Source organism: Ictalurus punctatus, chromosome 3 (genome assembly GCF_001660625.3).
Source record: "Ictalurus punctatus breed USDA103 chromosome 3, Coco_2.0, whole genome shotgun sequence".
NCBI lineage: Eukaryota > Metazoa > Chordata > Actinopteri > Siluriformes > Ictaluridae > Ictalurus > Ictalurus punctatus.
Window position 1 is genome coordinate 24,103,722 of NC_030418.2, and position 20,302 is coordinate 24,124,023.

Here is a 20,302-nt window from a genome sequence, read left to right on the forward strand (position 1 = left end):
TCTTCACAGCTGGTTTTTAATGTTTAAAAAAATGTATTCTGCAGAATATTCTGCTGATAGTGGTGCTGAGTCTCACAAATCTCACTGAGCCAGAGTCAACACAATGGTGTTTAAGAATATTTTAAAATATCTGAATTGAATCACCTAAAGTCACAGTTTATTTTTAATCAGATACTGCTTATCAACCTCATTTCTATCTACCACATCTGTAGGCTATGTGTGATTACCACAGAGAAGAATTACAGCATGTTTCCCTGTATTTAGAAAAGAACAGGAAACCTTAACAGTGACTTTAACATTGTTGATCATATTTTTCATTTGATTGAGCTTGCCTGACAGATTGTTGCCAGTTTGTTATAGATCCTTCACAGGCTAAAAACGTGGCATCCCACATGTTTCTGTATTCGGCCCCCTATTATTCATTTCTTCCTGCTTACTCCGTGCATAAGCAGTCATTAAGCAGTACTGTAAACTGTTCCTCATACAAGACTAAACACTCATACAAGGCACAGACATTTTCTTCTGTTAAAAATCTGATTTAAAAAAACAACCCAAACAAACAATTAAAAAAAGAAGAAATATTGATGTTGCATACTACCACAGTCATGTTAATGGCTACTCTGGGAAACCTATAGCTGCAAGTAAGGGCTTGGTGTAAAAATACTTGCTGATTTATTATATCATTCTCATGTAAATAACATCTAAAAAACTACATATTACAATTGGACAGATATAGCCAATGTAAGACATGCTGATTCTACATGATAATGATGGGGAAAACTAGTACATTGTTTTATAATCTCTACAGTGAGGGAAAAAAGTATTTGATCCCCTGCTGATTTTGTACGTTTGCCCACTGACAAAGATATTGATCATTCTATAATTTTAATGGTAGATTTATTTGAACAGTGAGAGACAGAATAACAACAAGAAAATCCATAAAAACGCATGTCAAAAATGTTATAAATTGATTTGCATTTTAATGAGGGAAATAAGTATTTGACCCCCTCTCAATCAGAAAGATTTCTGGCTCCCAGGTGTCTTTTATACAGGTAACGAGCTGAGATTAGGAGCACACTCTTAAAGGGAGTTCTCCTAATCTCAGCTTGTTACCTGTATAAAAGACACCTGTCCCCAGAAGCAATCAATCAGTCAGATTCCAAACTCTCCACCATGGCCAAGACCAAAGAGCTCTCCAAGGATGTCAGGGACAAGATTGTAGACCTACACAAGTCTGGAATGGGCTTGGACCATTGCCAAGCAACTTGGTGAGAAGGTGACAACAGTTGGTGCGATTATTCGCAAATGGAAGTAGCACAAAAGAACTGTCAATCTCCCTCGGCCTGGGGCTCCATGCAAGATCTCACCTCATGGAGTTGCAATGATCATGAGAACAGTGAGGAATCAGCCCAGAACTACACGGGAGGATCTTGTCAATGATCTCAAGGCAGCTGGGACCATAGTCACCAAGAAAACAATTGGTAACACACTACGCCATGAAGGACTGAAATCCTGCAGCGCCCGCAAGGTCCACTGCTCAAGAAAGCACATATACATGCCCATCTGAAGTTTGCCAGTGAACATCTGCATGGTTCAGAGGACAACTGGGTGAAAGTGTTGTGGTCAGATGAGACCAAAATGGAGCTCTTTGACATCAACTCAACTCGCCGTGTTTGGAGGAGGAGGAATGCTGCCTATGACCCCAAGAACACCATCCCCACTGTCAAACATGGAGGTGGAAACATTATGCTTCGGGGGTGTTTTTCTGCTAAGGGGACAGGACAACTTCACCGCATCAAAGGGACGATGTATGGGGCCATGTACCGTCAAATCTTGGGTGAGAACCTCCTTCCCTCAGCCAGGGCATTGAAAATGGGTCGTGGATGGGTATTCCAGCATGACGATGACCCAAAACACATGGCCAAGGCAACAAAGGAGTGGCTCAAGAAGAAGCACATTAAGGTTCTGGAGTGGCCTAGCCAGTCTCCAGACCTTAATCCCATAGAAAATCTGTGGAGGGAGCTGAAGGTTCGAGTTGCCAAACGCCAGCCTCGAAACCTTAATGACTTGGAGAAGATCTGCAAAGAGGAGTGGGACAAAATCCCTCCTGAGATGTGTGCAAACCTGGTGGCCAACTACAAGAAACGTCTGACCTCTGTGATTGCCAACAAGTGTTTTGCCACCAAGTACTAAGTCATGTTTTGCAGAGGGGTCAAATACTTATTTCCGTCATTAAAATGCAAATCAATTTATAGCATTTTTGACGTGCGTTTTTCTGGATTTTCTTGTTGTTATTCTGTCTCTCACTGTTCAAATAAATCTACCATTAAAATTATAGACTGATCATTTCTTTGTCAGTGGGTAAACGTACAAAATCAGCAGGGGATCAAATACTTTTTTCCCTCACTGTATATTAGGCCATTGTAATTCATTGCTGGTTTGCTGCCCTGCGCTCTCTTTAAGTCAGCTTCAGCTATTTCAGTATGCAGTAGGTTATGCCCTTACCATGAACAGAAATTCACAGCATAAAATATTTCTAGATGCAGTGAGTTCCACATTGACTACAAAGTCCTGCTTATATCATTCAAAGATCTAAAATGGTTTAACTCCAGAAACTCCAGAAGCACTATAGTCAATTTAACTCAGATTGTTCAGTTAAAGTCATTTGTAAATGAAGCTCTATAACTGTATAATTTATATTTTTGAAGCTAAGATTTCTTTTTACAGTGAAGAATCTATGGTATTGTGTTACCAAAGTATTTCTTTGAGTCTGATGGGATATAGATACCACAAAAACATTGGGAACATGTACGTGTGCATAAATAGCTGGAGTTGCTCCAGTGTCTGAAAATGGAATAAAACTAATAAGGAATAGCTTTAGTAAGACATCGAAGACATTTATTGTTAGAGTTGTAGTTTGTGTCATATATTTGTGTATTTATAGAATAATAGAATTTAGCTTCTGTGATTAGACTAACAATTTGAATCCTGACTCCACTCTGTGTGTGCGGAATTTGCATGTTCTCCTTGTGCTTCGGGGGTTTCCTCCGGGTACTCGTGTTTCCTCCCCCAGTCCAAAGACATGCTGTAGGCTGACTGGCGTTTCCAAATTGTCCATAGTGTGTGAATGTGTGTGCTTTTGTGCCCTGCAATTGGGTGGCACCCCATTCAGGGTGTCCCCTGCCTTGTGCCCCGCGTTCCCTGGGATAGGCTCCAGACTCCCCACGACCCTGTGTAGTATATGCGGTATAGAAAATGCATGGACATACACTACAGGAGTGGTGGATAAAGATTTGGTTGAAAAATGCTGGAGTATTTCTGTTACTATTGTATCTTATAGATTGTTGAAAACACAAGCCACAATAAAAGACCCATAAATGAGCAGATAAATAATCAAGAGGTAGGATTCTCATTAAGCTTTTCTCAGTAGAGATATGATGTGTCAAAATGGCAAGCCATGTTCCCTGTGGGCTTCTGGTGATTGGATAGCTGCATGGGCCTGTGACAGCATCATTGCTTCTCTCTAATCGACAGCTGCAGGCTCATTCTCCCAGCAGGCCTCTGTACTGCCAATCAGCCACTGGTAATAATAAATTCAGCTTTAGTATGGATTTAGTGCCAGGAACTCGTCAATCGAAAGCGCTCACCTGATTATTTGAGAACATTACAATGGAGTAATGTGATATATACTTTTAACATTTCAAAACCCTACTACAGATCTGTAACAAGGTGATATCTGCAAAGAGATGTTGCTTTTCAGCATATGGGTGCAAACTAATTTTATTAGGCGACTGATTTTTCTAGTCAGATTACATGAAAATATTTGTACCTCCATGGAAAATAATATTTTAACATTCAATTTATTGACTGTGACTCATTGTCTCTAAACGGATTTTAGTACAAAACAGGCAATGGAAAGCAGAAAGTAAATGTTTTTTACTTTATATTACTATATTCTAAGCTAAGTCACATAAAATGTGTCTGAAGGCCGAATGTAGCTCATATTAAAAAGAACTAAACCATTTTTTCTGAGAGAATGTGCGATAAAGTTGAGGTCAAATTGGACCAAAAGCGTGTTTGGTGAGAAAGGAGGACTACATATGAGGAAAAGCACCTAATACACATTGTAAAATGTATTGGTGTAAAAGTGATGCTTTGGGATTGTTTTCCTTCTGCTGGTCCACAGGGTCTTGTGAAGATGGCTAAACATATTTCAGTGCAAACCGTGGTTGCCTCTGCCAGGAGGTTTAGACCTGCTCGTAGACAAAGCTTTCAACAAGGTGAAGCCAAGGAAGGAGCCGAGAAATACTTCTAGATTAACAGAGAAATGGTTAAAGATACACAAAATCAATGGTTTGCAATGGCAGGTTTACTAATTATTTTATTATATGTAATTCCTTTTGGCATTTTGGGCCTATTTTTTTCTTTTTTCCCCCTTCTTTATTCAGTGAGACAATGTTGCAGTTTCAGCAAGTAAATAATGCGTCCCTGCTCCTCCTGTCCTTTGTTTGCATTTCCATTTTATATTCCCTACTAACTGAAATATAATCCACCCTGCTACAGTATAAGACATGGATACTACAAGAATCCACCCTGCTATGAATTAGCTGCTGACTCAAGTGCTTTGCTTTCTAATGTGATTTACAGGGAAACTGAATGTCTTGCTTATTCCTGTGCTTCTCTATTGCTTCCGCCAGGCCACACCACTGTAATTTCAAGTTAATGAGTAACATGGGATTAATGCAGGGCTGAGAGGAATAACAAACACACACATTCTCCCTGGCCTTTGCTTTAAAGAGTTGCCACACCTTGATGAGAGCTTATAAAAGAGTACAGCGATGTTGTTTGAACATAAAATAAGGCTCCTGTTCTCTTCAGTTTTTTTGGAAGACAGTGTCCTTGGCAGAGCTTAGTCATGTGTGCATGCGCATGTGAGGGAGGGAGTGTGTTGGGTGATTCTAGAGAGTGTGTGTGTGTGTGTGTGTGTGTGTGTGTGTGTGTGCGCAGAGTCACAGCGCAAACCTGCATCGTAAATATGGAGTGATTCATCTGGAACAGAGACAAAGCAAATGTGTGTGCAAAGTCCATGTGGGTTTATCCAGTTCAATTTTTAGGATCAGTTCATATCAGTGTCATCCACCTTCTCTTCTCTGATTCTTGCATTATTGTGTGCTCCACACATTATTCACACACAGTAGTCACACATGACTGTACTATTTACTGTACAAACATCCTATACCTCTCTGGGAGAGATGTAGATTTGAGTAATTAGTGTAGTTTTACTCCTTTTCCAGTCTGGCTGGAGTTGTTCTTTCTGTTAGTGAGATCATATTCTGAGTGGTGGAATCAGTTCATTAAACATACATTTTGAAGTCTTGCGAATTTATGTTCACATGTCTTCTGTTTTACTATTTAAACTCTTTTTGTATTTTCGTTACAACGGTTTAATATACAGTGGACTCAATAGCTATTTATCGCTTTCATTCAAACTACTTTTTTTTAAAAAACAATATTTTCTCTCAAAAATATTGTGGCTAAATGACTGATATAAGGTATATTTAAATAAATGCAATCAAATTGTGATTCTTGAATTGCTTCGTCTTTCTAGTGATGATACTAAACCTGGAGAGGACGTTTTTGGTTTTACCCTTCTAGTTTGTTTACTCTAAACTCACTTGTTCTTCTCCATTGCACAATGATGAAACCTTTGAAATTTCCCAGAAAGGTTATAGCAAGCATTCTATAATTATTCAAACTAACCCATCACAGCAAGATTTACCAAGGCGTTCAGTTTCAGATCATGACATTGACAACTGCAATAATAATAATAATAATAATAATAATAATAATAATAATAATAATAATATCATCATCATCATCTTACTGGGGAAGCAAGAGGGATGGCCATGATTCATGCTAGGGTGACACTGGCCACCCCTGGCCATCCTTTAGCTACACTCCTGGACTGCAAACCATGACAAATCAGCTAACACCCCAGTGTAAAACATGGTGGTAGATCACTAATTCATTAGGGCTATTTTGCAGCTAGTGATTCAGGGGCTCTTGGGAACATTGATGGCATCATGAATACCATGATATTTCAGACCAAACAGCCCTGCCTCTGCTAGGAGGTTTAGACTTGACCAAAGATGGACCTTTCAAAAAGGTGGTGAGCCAAACACACTTCTAATGGAAATGGTTAAGAAACACAAAATCAGTGTTTTGAAATGACCATCTCAGTCTTTGAATTTAAACCTATTGAACACCTGAAGTCTGAATTGAAAAGAAATGTCCACATGCACAAACAAAAGGAATTAAGTGCTGTTATTCTCTCCCGGGCAGAGAGATGTCACAAATTATTATCTGTAAGATGTTAAAAAAAGATAATAATTTTTTTTTCATTATATTATTTAAAAAAAAAATAATACAATACTTGTATGTTTTAGCTCAAATAGTACTTTTTGTGTATGTTATTCTATTTACATATGAATATTTTCTCAAACATACAAGGACATTGTATTATGTTGTGGGAGACACTGTATAATGATTGAATTAAGAAAAGATAAGGCCCGTTGTATGGATATGTCTTTCTGACACAGCTGTAGAAACATGTGTTAGGGTTTAATACTTACTTAGTATTTTATAAAGAAAGTTTCAAGGTTCGAAAAACCAAGAGTGTATGTGTAGGGTTTTTTTCACCCAGAGCAAATTCAATATACACACACACACTTTTAACCGTCTACAGTCTGTGCTTTGAGTATCTTTTACTTGACTCAAAAACCTGAGGATCAGTATCTAAAACACATCATATTACATTTACTAAACTAAAAGACTAAACAGTGATGTTACACCCTGTATGATGTGGTCACATTTAAACACTGACAATACAATAATGACCTTGTTTCTTTTGTTATATAGTTATCTTAAATACATTAATACTAACATGATATCATGTGTCACACTGTGACACTTTACATTCTGACTCTGAACCTTGAGGACAGTCAACATAAATAACTCTAAAAGAATAAAATTAGTCATGTGAAATGGTGACTTTGGGATAAGTGTGTGAATGCCACCCTTTGAATGTTACTAAGTCATGGGACAATTAAATGCAGCTAAGCCCTTTTCAAAAGCCTTCTGTTTCCTTTTTGTCTTCAAGCTTATAAATAGCAAGTGCTGCTTTAATTAAATGAGATATTTTGTGCTACGGTAACAAGATTAAGGATTTATTATTGTGGTATTCCAAAGACATTCCTGCCTAGGTCAAAAATGCACAGATGTTCTAAAAGTAGTCTTAATTTCATTGGTTAATTCTTCATTAATGTGTGTCCTGTTAGTTTGTATACATATATGTTGTCCAGTGTGCTCACGGGATCATCAGTGATGTGACTGAATGTGTTTAATCAGGAAGGGAGTCATAGCAGATGTGAGGCGTAATTAAGTGGACATGGATTCAGTGTTCCGGACTTAATGATATCAGAGGAAAACACGTGGTCGAGGGCCTAGATAGGTGTGTGTGTGTGTGTGTGTGTGTGTGTGTGTGTGTGTGTGTGTGTGTGTGTGTGTGTGTGTGTGTGTGTGACCTGGGGCATGTACATTAAAATTTACATATGTATTTCTAATTGTCTGATGGTTTATTATTTATTATCGAGTCAGCAGGTAGCTTTGCCTCCTCATAGTTCCAGGGTCCCTGTTTTTATGAACTCAGGTTACTGTCTGTGTTATCCAATCTCCTCCCACCTCATATAACAATATAGCTGGATTCCCTATTCTAAACTGTGCTAGGTGTGAATGTGTGTATGTGCCCTGCGATGGACTGGTCCCATCCAGGGTCTAGGCTCTACCATGACTCTGACCAGAATAAATGGTTGATGAAGTGTTATTAATTTTTTGTTTGTTTTTTTTTGTCTAATTTTTTAAATATTCATGATTATAAGGGCATGTTACACCAAGCTAACATCAAGCAAACTTCAGTTCTGCAGTTTGTATCAGCTAAACTGGCTCTTCCTGAGCTACATGGCTACTGAAGGAAATTTGACAGATTCTTGTACCTGCTGCGGATCCAAATCATCTCAACACTGCCATCTTATGGAGCAACATGTGAACTACATTAAAGGTAGTCGCTTTTACATGCGACTTACCCGTAGACCTTACAGTTTCGTGCAATATTTTGCATCCTTCTTGTTTTTTTTGACTCAAACAAAATACTTTCGTTTGATACTTTATCTGCAAAACAGAATTCCAAGTTCATTTAATGATGTTTTGCTATTAACAACACTATTAAAATATGGCATAAAGAACATGGCAACTGAGTCTGTCAGTTAGTAACACGCTCGCACGGCTGCATCCATGTTAACATGCTCCTGTTAGTTCATTTGTACATTCCTATTTATGCTCTGAAATGCTTTGAAACAGCCAAGATTACTTTAGTGACTTATTTTAAGCACAGAAAAGTTTAATAGAGTGATGCAGGAATGAGCGCTAAAACCCGAAAATGAGTTAACATTTCAGCACTTCCGGTTCCATCGCCCCGAAGTCAATGGGGTTTTTTTTAAGTGTTTTTTTTTGTTTGTTTGTTTGTTTGTTTTTCTTGTCAAATGCCTGAAATAAAGTCTGTGGTTAACATAAGCTCAGGATATTTTCGCGTTTTATTCTACGACATAACTTACATCATGATTTTTAAAGCTTTCACATGGCTTGAAAAAGGCGGTTGCAAACAAGTGGCTAAATGGGACTAGAGGTTGTCTGGGACATTAAAAGTCATCACGCCGAACAGGAAAACTCATCTACTACAGCCTTCCTGTGTTTATACTCGTGCTCTTTCAAACTATTCCAGCTTAAACTTTCCAACTTATAGATTTATCAATTTATAGTATTTATAAGTATATCTTATAGATTGATCAATTTATAGTATTTATAAGTATATCTTATAGATTTACTACAAGATAACTTGTAGTGCTTTTTAAACTAAAGATTGAAAGAGCTGTCAAAGCTTAGTGGTGGCTTAATGGTGGTGCCAGAGCCATATCTCCCTGCAGTTTTCACCTGGTGTCCCACTGAAGCTAAGCAGCGCCAGTATCTAGATGAGAGACCTCCTGGGGAAAACTAAGGTAGCTGCTGGAAGTGGTATTAGTGAGACCACTACTAGCACTATGGCTGCCGTCGCATCATCCAGGTGGATGCTACACTCTGGTGGTTGAGGAAATCCCCCAATACTATGTAAAGCGCTTTGAGTGTCTAGAAAAGTGGTATATAATTGTAACTTTAACTGATGTTGAAGTCATGCAACCGTGTAGTTTGTTTATAGCCTAACTTTAGCTTTTTACTTCTGCAGATTGTTTTAAGGCTTCAAAATTCATAATAGTTGTGTTTGTTTATGGAGATTATCTTGATGAACAAAATGTGTAAGAATTATGAACGATTGTTGGTTACAGAGCTTATTTTCTGTAATAATCCACAAGCCAATGGAAAAATCCTGTTGGATTTTTGTCGAGGGAACCAGGGTGATGCTAACCTCCGGGCTGGCCTACAAAAATACATCATCCCTGCAGCACTCTATTAGACTAACTGTTTGTGTTAGTGTTAGTCTTAGCATTAGCAGTGAAGCTACGACTCAGTGGGATCAGGAACCCAGGTAGCAAAATGGTGTGCCAATGTTGGCAGGGTTATTGGCAGGGATATTAGAAAAAGTGTTCTATTGCAAGCATTGGGTTATGCAGCTGTTATGAAGTGTTCCTTTTCCAGTGTTGGCAGGGTTGAATGAAAAGTACTCCTATGCCAATGCTGGGCCAGCATTATGTCACCTTTGACAGTGTTGTTGCAAAACTGGACCAGTGTTGTATAGAAAGGGCCAACATAGCCACCTAGGTAGCAAACTGACATTGGGCCAACATCAATTTGTTGCCTGGGAAAGCGGCGATGATGAGAACAGAAAATGACCTCATATAAAGCTGGAGAAGCATGTAAGGGAAACATCACAAACATGGAAACTTTCAGAAATGAAAGAAACGCCTCTTAGGCGGCTGGTAAGTGCTGATAGAAAGGAAACAGTTTCTGAATTACTTCTACTACTTCCACTTCTACTAATGCAAGTTATTTTTTAAAAGATTTTTTGAAACATGAAGAACAGTGAGGCAATTAGAAAATTTCTAAAATTTACATTTATTGCATTTGGCAGACACCCCTATCCAGAGCAACTTACATTTATCTCATTTATACAACCGAGCAGTTGAGGGTTAACACTCCTTGCTCAAGTTCCCAGCAGTGGCAGCTCTGGGATTTGAACTCATGACCTTCTGATCAGTAGTCTTAACTACTGAACTACTACTGCCCTGTTTTGGTCAGTTTAGTAACGTAATAAGATGGCAATCAACTGGCAAAGATGGTCTACCTGCTTGACCAGCTCAGCCTGTGTTTTGGTAGCTGGTAGCTCGTCAGACCAAGCTGGATTTTTCACCAGAGACAGGTACAAATGCCACACGGTGAAAGAAAAAAACAAAAAGAAAAATTATAATCCTTCCTGGTAAAGCTTTTTTCCTGCACTCTATTCACTGTTTTCCATTGCATTTCATTTTATTTGAAGAATGTAAATATTAATTATTAAATTAGCTTCAAACATGGTGAAGTAGCTTGAAAGCTTGTGAAGTAGACTGCTTTAACTGCAGCTGATGAGTCAGCTTTGTTTTTTGTTTTTTAGCAGTCTGAATGTGATCCAGATGAACTACCTAAGCAGGTGAACTTAGCATGAATGCACACCTTGTATTTTGCCTTGGGTATTTATTATGCCAACTAGCCATTCAATTTGCTTTCTTGTTTGGAGCTCACAAGATAACAGTCCCCTTCCCAGACCAGGGGAAAGTAACTAAGGAACTAAACGAAGGCAAATAATTTAATGAGGGCCTATGATTCTAATCAACCAAGATATGAGTGGAAACACATCTCAAGGAGAATACTGCTGAGACACCGTCAGCACTCTCCGTCTGAGTACACGTGCATGTTTTTGTCTATGTAAGGGTACTATATTGGGGCATGCTGTTACCCTTTGAGGTGACTGATGACTTATGTTGCTTGTAGTCACATTGCTCTATGGCTAGTATTTTAAAATTTTAAGAGTTTGACTGTTTCAACACTAATAAATGGAAATGTAACTGCAAATGCATGGGATTTTGAAATTGCAGCAACTATTTTGATTATAACTCACTTCTATTAAACCCAAAACATCCACATTATACAGAAGGATATGCTTAAAAGAACATCTGTAAAACGTTATTCTAAGGCTTTAAATCAGTTGTGCATATAAACAGGGGTAATGACAGAGCAACCCACAAATACCCAAATGTAATTTTAAGCTTTTAAAAGATTTGATTTTCTAAATCTGTTTTGCATAGTTGTGGCTGAAATCTTTGTCATATTACTACCAGTGTTCTTCATTTCAACACTGTGTTCTCTAACAGCAGTCATACTTCACAGCAGTGTTACTCTGTCTGAATGCAGGGAAAGAGTGTGACTCATAGTCCTGTTGTGCAACGGTTCGACTTGATTCAATCTACTAGAAATAATGTGCCAAACTTTCCTATAAACTGGAGCTCATCACTTAGGTTGGCTGAAACTGAAAATATCTAGTTCCCCTAAGCAGAATGAGGCCAGTGTAAGACAAAGATAGAACACTATCAATATCCTACTTACCTCACTGAAAAGTGTTTTTGTTTTACATTTATAACTTTTGACATTTCCAGTTCTGAGGATTATTCACTGTGCATGTTACTATCTATTATAAAGCTACTCTAATCACAAAATATGGAAATGGTATCTTAGGGTTTTTTAAAAATTTTTTATATAAAACCCAGAAGGAACACTGCAAGGCCATCTAAGTTCAGCTACAGGTTTCTATTCGTACACCTAACAAAAGGAAAACTGTTAATGCAAACCAGCTGCTTATTGAAAAGTACAATCACAAAACTCATTCATTCATTTCATCACTAACTGCGTTATCTTGGTCAGGGTGTCTTTGGATCTGCAGCCTCTCCTGAATAAACTGGCCACTCTCTATGTTATTCAGTCTATCACAGGCACACATATTCACACCTAGGGCCAATTTTGCATAGCCTAATGACATGTTTTTGGGTATTTAGGAGACTGGAAACTGGAAAACCAGTGGAAACCCACAAGGACATTGGGAGCTCAGGTTCAAACCACGGACCTTGGAGATATGAATTTATTTCAACCTCTCCCCCAAGGCCAGCCTCACTGTTTTGTCAACTATTCTGTATGTTAATGCAGGTTAATGATCACTATTGGTAGCAGCCAAACTATTTATAAATATGACTATATTCATAACACATCTTAATAGTAATGATATTAATATATGCTTTTTATTTGCATTCTTTTATGAATAGTTAATTCATAAACCTTGTCTATCCCGTCATGCATTCCTGTGAGAAAGTAGCTAGTAAGTAGAAGGTAAAAATGGAAAAACTTCTCTATAAACATAAGGCATGATGATGGTTTGTTTTTTTAATGATGGTGAAACAATGCTTCTGAAGCAGCAACACTTCAGCATGCACTAGTGGCATCTAGTGTTCCAAAGGCCAATGAGCAGAGATTAATCTCCCGAGTCCCTGTTAATGATACTGGCTATTTTAAGGATACGGTCAGAGCATTTCTGAAGATTTGGAGGCCCTAATTAAAAAATAAAATAAAATCCTTAGGCCATAGAAAATGAGCTGAACACACACACCTTCAGCCTCAGTCCACCTATTATTCCACCACCATGACACCATGTCTATATGATAATGATCTATATCTCCTTCCTGGCTGATCCACGACCACTAATTCTGTCAAATTTGCTAACTGATGAGTAGTTTCTGATGAACAGATTAGAATTTGAGGTAAGGTCAGACAAGTGTACCTTGAGGAATGGCATTTGTTGATTCTGGTTGAGAACCTTAGTGGCCTTCCCGATTTCTCACTTGTAGAGGAGGACCAACTTTTCAGCTTCTTTGGCATTGAATCACCATGATATTCCTGCCTAATTTCAGTCTAAACTACAATTAACAGTATTTATCCATCCATCTTCTATACTGCTTATCCTACACAGGGTTGCGAGGGAGCCTGGAGCCCATCCTAGGGGACTCAGCGCATGAGGCGGGGGACACCACGGAGGGGGTACCAATCCATCACAAGGCACAATTTCACACATATTCACACACCCATTCACATACTTCGGATAATTTCGAAATGCCAATCAGCCTACAGTGCATGTCTTTGGACTGGGGGAGGAAACTGGAGTACCTGGAGGAAACCCCCGAAGCACGGGGAGAACATGCAAACTCCGTACACACGGAGGTGGGAATTGAGCCCCCAACCCTGGAGGTGCAAGGCAAATATGCTATTTATTTATTTATTTATTTATCATCCTCATGCTTTAAATGTACCTTACTTACACACAGTTTTTATCCCCAATAAAGTTATACCTTTTTTGGCCTTTCATCAGATATAATGATACTGACTCACTAGTAACAGTAAAGGTCAGTAAAGGATGAAGCAGACATGAGGGAGCGTTTTACCAACTTTATGTATGTAGTATGTAGTTTTATACAATTTTCCAACACTAGAAGTGTACAGTAAAAAATAACTGTTTACTTAGACTTTAACTGAAGATTTGTGATGCTCATGTGTGATCAAATTATGTTCTATTTTAGTTTGTATTAGCTCACAGGAGTTAGCAAGTAATACATTCAGGGATGGATTAGTAAATCCTGGGTCCCTGGGCAGGAACATAAGCAGGACCCCATTCCCACCCTGCTTCTCCTGAAGCAACACTTCATGTGTATTAATATTTAATATTACATAACTAGTGTCCTCATGAGTGATAATATTTACCTTTTACCATTATTGCCATACCATGAATATGCTTTAAAAGCACTAGAAGTGACAGATTTATTAAGGCAGAGAGAGAGAGAGAGAGAGAGAGAGAGAGAGAGAAAGCATAACAGGTGATTGCTTCCTGGTTTTGATCCACTCAACATGTAGATGAAGTTGAGGAAGACCCTAATTGTCATACTCAGAGAATGCCATTATGAGTATGTTTCAAGGTTTTTCTGTCCTATTTTCTGAGACGTAGTTTAGGTAGCAATTAGGTTGGAAATGTTTAATGATTCCTTTAAGCCAAAAAGGCTTGAGCCACTTACTGGTGTAGTAATACATACATATATATATATATATATATATATATATATATATATATATATATATATATATATATATATATATATATATATATATATACTTTTGATTTACCTTTTAAATCTCCAAGCTTTACCTCTGGGCACGATCTGTAAAACCCACCAATCGTACAAGCTGCTGTAGACAGATATATGCTGGAGTGCCACCTCCCCTACCTGCAAAAATGTAAAGTAAAACCAAAAACTATAATGTTTCATGGTGAAGTAAGACACATTTGTTCAGACATGAGATATCCCCAGTTAAAATGTGAAAGCAGTACAAATAAGAGCCTTCATTTTGTTGGAAAACACCTGAGAGAAAATATACAGACATATCCTGTGGATCATGCAGGATGTCATAGGAAAAGATGAAGGCTTTTGGGAAGACAGGAATATTGTATTATGGTTTGAGAAAGTAAAGATCCAGTCATGTTCTGAATCAGTTTCCGGATGTCAACAGAAGGTTTTACTGCATTCTAAAAGACCAAATGCTGTTTAGAATGTGAAGCAAATTATACTTCCAAGGCTGGTTTATCTTTCTCTAATACAATATATTACTTTAATAATGCAGTTAATATTAGATCATCATTATTAGTAAATATTAGATCATAGATAGATACAGATAATGTTCCTTTAATAATACATTCATGGCCATCTACTGGCTGTCGAAGTAATCACATCAATGGCATTGAGAAAATGCTGCTCTAGACAGGATGAAAAAACAGGTTACAGAATATACTGTACAACCCGCCACAGTCATCATATGAAAGACAAAGGAAACATCCAGTGATGGCCGGTGGTGATATTATACAAGAGGGCTAAAATCTAATAGCTTTTATTAGCTCTACAATGAAACTTTGGGTTGAGAAATGCATTATATCACAAGGTCTCATTGATGGCATAATGAGAGTGATGTGAGGCAAGCTGTTACACACACAGGTACGCGAACACACACACACACACACACACACACATACGTAAAGACAGATAGGCAGCTGCATTCATGATTTCTAATTGTTAGGCTTTTTTTTCATGTTAGGCTGCATAAGTCTACAGTCTGAGCTAGAAAGAAATCACTTCATACCATTCTGTATACTTTTCTTACAACCACTGGTGGTGCTTTTGTTCCTAATACAAAAAAATGTTTTGTTTAATACAAAACCATCCACTTTTAGACATTTGTTAACCGCAAATAATCTGATGCAGATGCCAAAAATGAAACCTTATAATTACCTCTTTTTATCCTATTAATTATGGTCAGGCTGAAGAAAAGCACTGTATATCTGTCTGATCGCTCCAGCTGTCTGATTAGCTTTCTATGGAATTTATCCATGTTCCAAATCAAGTTCGAATTTAAACAGATTTTAAATTTTGTGACAGTGGTGGCTTGATGGTTAAGGCTCTGGGTTACTGATCAGAAGGTTGGGGGGGGGCGTAACAGCGCTGCCAAGCTGCCACTGTTGGACCCTTAACCCCCTCTCCACCAGGGGCTGACCCTATGCTCTGACCCCAGCTTCCTGAAATGCTGGGGAATGTGAAGAAAAGAAATTCACTGTGCTGTGACCAATAAAGACTCATTATCATTAAATCAAACTTCATCTTTAATTGACTCTCAATAAAAGGTGAACCGGACACTAGTTACATACAGTATGTAACTGTGGTTCTGTGAATACCACATGCCCACCATGTTGTGGACATATGTGACCTTGATACCATCCTATGCATGTGTACATGCATGCTACAAAATCATGAAGTGTCCATCTGATATTGTATATTTACAACAAATAGTTTGTTATACATCCATCTTTCCATGGAAACTAGTTGCAGAGCTCCTGACAGATTGGTGCTGATTCTGAATGACAGCAAACCATGGCTGTTATCCAGTTTTTACAGAATCACAGTTATAAACTGAAAATGTGTTCTATTTCACCCTTCCTAACCACTATGGTCAGTGACAATCACTTGCATAATGTATGCTAGAATGCCATTAGAATCCCACTGACCTTGGACCATTTCTATATGCAGAACCATTAAAGTTATCTATATTTGAAGATTTGTGCATGTGGACTGCCCTCTATAATTCAGACTAAAGGCTTTTAACCAGATACAAATCTGGACATTAAGTCAGCCATTGCAAAGTACTGAATCAGTATTAGCACAATCATCTCAACATGGTTTGGATGTACGCTTGGAATCATGCTTGTTGATAGATCCATCTATTTTCAAGTCCTAAAGGCTTTACTATAGGCTAACTAATCAATGAATAACACTGATATCTTGTTACAATGGCACCTTTCAAAGTGTGGGAGATATTAGGCAGCAAGTGGACAGTCAGTTCTCAGAGTTGATGTGTTGGAAGCAGGAAAAATGGCCAAGTGTAAGGATATGAGTAACTTTGACAAGGGCCAAATTGTGATGGCTAGACTTGTGGTGTTTTCCACACCACAAGTGTGTCTAGAGCAGCATTCAATCTCAATGTCATTGATGTGGTATTTTTCACATTCAGTGGTTAGTACCTACCAAAAGTGGTCAAAGAAGCACAAATGGTGAACCAGCAGCAGGGTCATGGACACTCAAGTCTTACTGATGTGGAGCAAGGCTAGCCTGTCTGGTCCGATCCCACAGAAAAGCTGTAGTACTGTAGCACAAATTGCTGAAAAAGTTCATGCTGGCTATTATAGAAAGGTGTCAGAACATGGTGCATTGTAGCTTGCTGTGTATGAGGCTACGTAGCCGCAGACTGGTCAGAGTATCAATGCTGACCCCAGTCCACCACTGAAAGCACCTACAATGGGCATGTGAGAATCAGAACTGGACCATGGAGCAATGGAAGTGTTATGCATCTCCAGAAGGAACCATGGACTTCAATTCCCAGCAGCCACTGCACCTCTGCATCATGTCACCTGACCACAAGCACCTGACTCTCATCCCGGTTAACAAGCACCTATGTATATTTAGTCACGGTTTGTACAGCACTCAGTGCCTGGCTTTATTTGTCCCAGGGTGTCACATCATGCTCTCCCATGTCCTAAGTATTGGTTTATGTTTATTTTCCTTGCTCACATATGCTTACTGTCTTTTGTGTTTGGTTTGATCTCTTGTTAAACTTTTAATCTGCAAGTGCATCCGCCTCCATCTCCGGATTCGTGACAGAAAGAAAGTGGCCTGGTCTGATGAATCACATTTTCCTTTACATCGTGTGGATGCTGGGTGCATGTGCGTCGCTCATCTGGGGAAGAGATGGCACCAAGATGGGAAGAAGGCAAGCTGGCGGAGGCAGTGTGATGGTCTGGGCAATGTTCTGCTGGGAAACCTTGGGTCTTGGCATTCATGTGGATGTTACTTTGACACGTACCACCTACCTAAACGTCGTTAGAGACCAAGTACACCCCTTAATGGCAATGGTATTCCCTAATGGCAGTGGCCTCTTTCAGCCGGATAATGTGCCCTGCCACACTGCAAAAATTGTTGAGGAATTATTTGAGAAACATGACAAAATTCAAGGTGTTGGCTTGGCCTCCAAATTCCCCTGGTCTCAATCCGATCGGGCATCTGTGGGATGGGCTGGATAAACAAGTCTGATCGATGTAGGCCCCATCTAGCAACTTACAGGACTTAAAGGATCTGCTGCTAATGTCTTGGTGCCAGATTCCACAGCACACCTTCAGAGATCTTGTGGAGTCCATGCCTTGATGGGTCAGAGCTGTTTTGGCAGCAAAAGGGGGACCTATACAATATTAGGCAGGTGGTTTTAATGTTCTGGCTGATCAGTGTACAGCGGAGGAAATAAGTATTGAACGCGTCAAAAAAAAATTCAGTAACTATATTGTTATATATTGAAAAAATGTTGACGCGTCCCATACTTATTTCCCGCACTGTATATAATTGCTGTAAGATGTTTTGATACCATTCTTATAACCAAATCTGACAAATAACTCCTACAAAAAATGGTCTGGCCACCAAATTGTAGCTACTTTAATTTGGTCCTTAAGACAGAAACATATTCTAAAACCACATTTCAGTGTTGACTTCTACATATAATAACACATACCGTACATCGATTGAAAGACATACAGCCCCTCCACTTCCCAAATCCTTTTCTAAACCCTGCTGACAACAAGTGCTAAAAAAAAAGCTTCAATTTAAATTTGTTGTGACAACCTTTATCAGGATTGTGTAGTATATCTTTCAAATGATGATTTTTGCATAAGAAAGCACTTTTGCAGAGAAGTTTGTATCTTTCTCAGTTAAAAGGGATGAACTATGTGTGAAAAGCAAAGCCTAATTCTGTTTATAGATGAGTGTTTACAGCCAAACCAAATGGTAGATCACAAGATGAAACAACCCATGATGTTCCAGGCCAAGAGTTTAGGTAAATTAAGGCTAACCTCATGAGATAAGGGGTGCCCTTATAAAGTCAAGACATAAAAAAATGCCCAAGATATTAACTAAATTTCATAGCTGAGGACCTGTACTGTGCAATGACAATAAATTTGTATCTGTCAATCTTTTCTGGTTGTGATGGTGGGGCTGCATTTTAATGCCAAGCAGAATTTAATGTTATGAAATTACTAAATGTGTGTATGTGTTATATTGCTATAATACAGTTTGCATGCCTCTGTGTTTGAGTGTGTCCTTTAATAGCACATGATCATTTGTTCTTTCTGAACATTTCGGTGTTGCTAATTGCCATTTCCTCATTCAGTCTTCGATTATTCAAGAACACATTTCTCTCATTAAATCATTTGATCACAGGCATAGCGGAAGCTTATGATCTTTCTAAAAGAAAGCAGGGTGGGATGCTAGGGAATTAAAACGGTCTAGAAGAATGAAAATTGCCCAAAGTAGGAGGCCTAGTACATTAACCTGTCAGAGGCCTGGCATTCCTACTCGAGTGCCTGTTTATATAGTTTATTCCTTTTTAAATGTCTGATTCTGGTTATATAGATTTGTAGTTGGGTCACATTTCTTAACACAGTGCTAAATTAAAAGATTTTTCCATTTAAAACAGACTTTTTTTTTTTTACTCCTATAAAAGAAATATAAGCAAATTATTAAAGGATGACATGTTTAAAGGGACAATATTTGCCACAGAACTGAATGTTAGCTAGCTAACGCTGCTAACAAGTTAGTGAAAGAATCATGGGTGGTAATCGTATTTTTTTAAAAAATTTTTTTTACAGATTTGGCTAATGCTAAACACTGTTATATACACAAGCAAGCTGCCAGTGCTATCAGTTAAGTAGCTGCTAGCTGTTTTAATGGTTTTTTAAATAATATTTTTGTACAATTTAGAGAGAGATTAATTCATGCTTAATACTAGTAACATTAGCATTAAGCACGCTGTACGTGAATGAGATTGCTTATGATGACCAAAGAACTTGATGACACTAATATTAGTAATGAAAGTTATATAGCCCCTTCTTTGAACTTCTACAGTAGGCCTATACTTTAACAGTCAGATGGTAAGGGTTACCGAGGTATCTAGAAAAGTAGCACACCATCTGTTTCCATAAGCGTTGCATCAGTTTTACCATGCTAATCAGATCTACATTTCTAACTAAAAGGGATTTAGGTCATGGTTGTCAAGCTCATGCACAAAAAATTACTGAGACTTTTCCCACAAGAATGCCATGTTCCAAATTAGCAATAGAGGTTGGGCAGCTTGGGGAGGGGGATATTACAGCCTGCTCCTGAGAGAGGGTGGAAATAGGGCACTTTTACTCTGAGGGTAATACATTGGGCCTGCCCACAGGAATACTGAAATAAATCACCACAGATATTTAACAGCACTGTTGGGTGTCTGTTCTCTTTATGGACTGGTCAAAATTAGAATCATATGCAGGGTTAATTAGTGCCTCCGGTGTGAGGAAATAGACACACTCGTTGTTTCGACTGAACAGAGGCGCTCTGAGGATGGAGCAAAAAAGAAAGGGGAAGAGCGTCTATTTTCAGATGAACCTGATTTTGCTCTCAAGTGGTGAAGTGTTTTAGATGTGAAGCCCAAGAGCTCTGTCTTCCTCTTTCTGTGCGACCTCTATCATTATCATTACCTTCAAAAGCTAACAGCTGTTATCCAC